The sequence below is a fragment of the Lactuca virosa genome, chromosome 4 (assembly GCF_052849685.1).
Source record: "Lactuca virosa cultivar CGN04683 chromosome 4, Lactuca_virosa_CGN04683_v6, whole genome shotgun sequence".
Taxonomy (NCBI): Eukaryota; Viridiplantae; Streptophyta; class Magnoliopsida; order Asterales; family Asteraceae; genus Lactuca; species Lactuca virosa.
In genome coordinates this window covers 59,444,706-59,448,816 of record NC_136429.1, presented here as the reverse complement: position 1 = coordinate 59,448,816, position 4,111 = coordinate 59,444,706, and the positions used below count along the sequence as shown (strand labels likewise).

Below are 4,111 nucleotides of genomic sequence, written 5' to 3'. Positions count from 1 at the left end.
ACAGTTCGTTTATGACCAGGGGAGGAGGTACACCTTTGATTCCACCGCTTGAAGACCCGGAAGCAACCTTGAGGAAAAACAAAGGCAATAACGTAGGAGAAACCGCAACGTCGAATAATTCACCGTTAAAGCATCTAAAAGTTGTTTTCAGTAAGAAAAAGAGCAAGAAAGAAGGAGAATCCAGCTTCTCTTCAGTGGCGGACGAAGACCCGAAGAAGGAGGACACCGAGTACGAATCTGAAAGAGAAGAAACCGACTCCGAAAAAGGTAGCGATTTAGAAGGCGAATTAGCTAACCCCATGGCTAACATCGATGAAGTTCCCATGGGCGAATGGAAGAAGAGAATACGTAACGATACCGGACCGGGACTAGTACAACCCATCATTCCCGCAACTGCCACCTTCGAACTTAAAGGCCACATACTTGCTCAACTTAAGGAGATTCCATTCTACGAGAATGATCATGAAGACGCATACAAGCATCTTGACGAAGTCAATGACATAGCCGACTACTTCAATGTCCCTAATGTGGCTCGCGACACTGTCTTGCTTCGTATGCTACCTATCACATTCAAGGGAGCTGCAAAGGATTGGCTGAAATCACTTCCTCCAGGAGCCATCACTACATGGGCTAAAATGAAAGAAAAATTCATAGACCAGTTTTGCCCTCCTTCAAAAATAGCCAAGTTAAAGAAAGCCATAGCTAATTTTGAACAACAAGCTGGAGAGTCACTATATGAAGCGTGGGAAAGGTACAAAGGCTTACTAAGGAATTGCCCACATCACGATCTAAACAGCCAACAAGAAGTCTCCATTTTCTATGATGGAGTAAATGTGACAACTAGGCAACTCCTTGATTCGCAAGGACCACTCACAAAGAAAGCACCCCCAGTGATAAAGGCCCTAATTGAAGAATTCTCTAAGCACTCTAGAGAATATAATAACCCAAGGAATGAACTGAGTCGGGGGCGGTGAACTAAGTTAATGATAGCATGGCAGCAATGATGGCTAAACTATAGAATTTGGATTGAAGAATGACTAAGATGGACCAATCCATCCATGCCATTAGGGTTGGTTGTGAGAATTGTAGAGGGCCTCATCTCACTAAAGATTGTGATCTTGACGAGAACGGGAACCGGAGGGTGCAAGTGTGCTATTCAAGTGGTGATAGGTATGATGACAATTGGCGAAACCCAAAAAGGATTGGCTTCCTTATGATGAGTACAAAAAGGCAAAGGAGGAGAAATATTTAAGCAAAAAGAAAGGGGCTATTATCAAAAACAGGAACCGGTGCTGGAGAAAAAAAGCTGACTGGGAAGATATGTTCACAAGATTTGTAGCTGCGTCTGAGAAGAGGCATAATGATTCAGATGCTGAAATGAGAGAGCAACGAAATATGCTTAGAGAACATCAAGCTATGATGAAGGATCAGCAAAATATGCTTAGGAATAAGCAAGCATCTATTCATAACATCGAAAAACAGCTAGGTCAGCTTTCACAACAAATCAACCAAAGAGCACCCGATGAACTTCCTAGCAATACCGAGCAAAATCCAAGAATGGCTTATGTGAATGCAATAACAATAGATTCTGAGTCGATTTACACTCCTCTGACCACTATCCAGAAGAATCCCAACAAAGTGCGAACAGAAGAAGAAAGTAGCTGGGATTTGAGTAAACCCGACTCAACTCGCCGAGTTGCCATCATGGACTCGACGAGTCGACAACTTGATACCTAAAACTGCTCTCTTTTGAAGCCTTACCGACCCTCTTTGCCATTTCCGAGCCGAGCCATACCTGATGGGCAAATTTAAGAATATAGGAGGTTTATGGAGCACATAAAGGCACTCTAAGTAAATGTCCTGTTTGTTGAAACGATATTACAAACACCGAAATACGGTAGTTTACTTAAAAACCTCTTTACCACTAGAAGAAATATAGAAGAAGTTGCTGAAATAGTGCTGACTGAACTGCCAGAAAAGAGAGGCGATCCGGGAAGCATCACCGTACCTTGTCAATTTGGGAACATAATGACCACACGAGCATTGCCGGATTCAGGTGCAAGTATTAATATTATGCCATATTCCTTCTTCCAAAAGTTAAACCTTCCGGTCCCAAAGCCTATTCAAATGAAGATTCATCTAGCCGACAAAACGATAATACATCCAATGGGAGTATGTGAAAATCTCCTTATCAAAATTGATAAATTAGTATTTCCGGTTGACTTCATAATATTAGACATGGAGGAGGACTCTAAAGTACCAATCATTCTTGGGCGGCCGTTCTTGAATACCGCTTGTGCCTTGGTAGACATGCGTGAATCTACGCTAACATTAAGGGTGGGGGATAATTCGGTAATTTTTGAAGCAGAGAAAAAGGAGAAGCCCAAAGAGTCAAAAGAAGATAAGGTTTCCTCAATAATTTTAGGTGATGAAGTATTGGAGAGAGAACTTGTTTACTTGCAAGAGGTCAATCCAAACCAATTCTTATCCTTGGAAGAGAACTCTGATGCCAAGGGAGATCTGGAGGAGATAGAAAGGCTGATCAAGGAAGCTGACTGCAAAGAAAACCTCAAAAGTGTTAAAAACTCTATGACTCGCCGAGTACCTGCGAAAATTCCCAATCTGATGGACATGTTAGTCTGCAAGCCATTAGTACCCTTTGTGAACCATATGTGCACGTTTTGAATGATTACTTGAAGAATCCTCTTAAGAGAAACAAGGCTGTTAAAGATCGTATCGACTTTAAGGATGCACATTTTTCTTTTCTTGAAGCAATTGTGGAGGATGATGCGGCTGTTCAAGAGGAGGATAGAGGAAGTTTGAAAGATAAAGGGGATCTTAAAAAATGTGAATGGTGATAATCATACCTCTTCTATTGAACTACATATTCTAGATCAAGAAGAGATGTCAATCAAAAGCAAAAGAACCAAGCCTCGTGCCATTGTCTCTACTACGTGTGAAGTTTTCACTTTCAAAGCACCGTATTCTGTAACAACCAAAAAGGCAATCAAGAAAGATAAGAAAGGAAGGGAAACGATGGAGCGTGAAAAGGAAAGAGTGGAGAAAAATAAGCACGATAAAGGGAAAAAGCGTAAAGTGGAATAAATCACTGCAAGGACGAGAATGGAGGAATTGAAGAGGGCATACAAGAGAAAAATCTACTTGTACAAGACAAAATACAAAGTACAAAAAATAAAGAAGGAGATCCCAATGGAGGAAGCAGCAAAAATGTAAAGCGGGAAGGAGTCCAGCTAATGACTCCTTAAAAAGAAGCGCTTAACGGGAGGCAACCCGTCAAAAGAGTTTGCTTTTCTTTTTTCTTTTTGTTTTTCGTTTTTGTTTTGTGAGGATTACTTACTTTTTTTTATTTCAATCTTAATATTCATCCATAATTGATTGCTTGAGGGTAATTAAGGCCTAAGTGTGGGGTGCGGTGTTATTTTTAAATAAGGAAATAATTTCGCGATCAGACTCGCCGAGTCGGAACGATGACTCGACGAGTCTCTCAAAATTACTGAAAAAAAATAATTTTTACATTTTTGTAAAATTAGGGTTTTAACCTAATTGATAAACATTTTCACTTCACACGGCCGACACCCCTATACTCGACGTGCCAAGATTCTCTCAAGCAACTCATCTCATTTTTCTTGATTTCTTCCACTATCTTCTAACAAGGTAACATCTTTTGTTTATAATCTTCTCAAAGCTTTAATCTTTGCAGAATATTGATCCCAATTTGTGCAACCAGTTTCCTTTGACTTGATTAGGATTCTAGGGTTTTTAATCTTTGCCTAAATAAGATGTTATAGATGCAATTGTTTATGAATTTATACTTATTATGCATCCCGAGACAAACCCCTGGGACCAATTTTGAGTTTTGTTGGATGAATTGATAAATCTCAGACATTCGACTCGAGTAGTTCATGTGACACGCCGAGTCTGTTCGTGGACTCGACGAGTCAGTCCCTGAAGACAGTCGAAATTTTTAATTTTTAATGTTTCTGTGTTTTCTGGTTTGTATGGTTTTCTTATGTTGCAGAAAATGTTTTCAAGAGGCGGACAAAGCTCTAGGGGTAGCCAAGGAGACCATCCTTGGTTAAATTTTCCAAGA

The 4,111-nt window shown here is 40.3% G+C and overlaps 1 non-coding gene across 1 annotated transcript; it reads right to left on the bottom strand.

Annotated features, from left to right (window-relative positions):
• Nucleotides 1-683: 683 nt before the first annotated feature.
• On the bottom strand, nt 684-790 carry LOC145110331 (small nucleolar RNA R71). The gene has a single exon (XR_013709713.1). It is a non-coding gene; the product is annotated as a small nucleolar RNA R71 (small nucleolar RNA).
• Between the last annotated feature and the right edge of the window lie 3,321 nt (nt 791-4,111).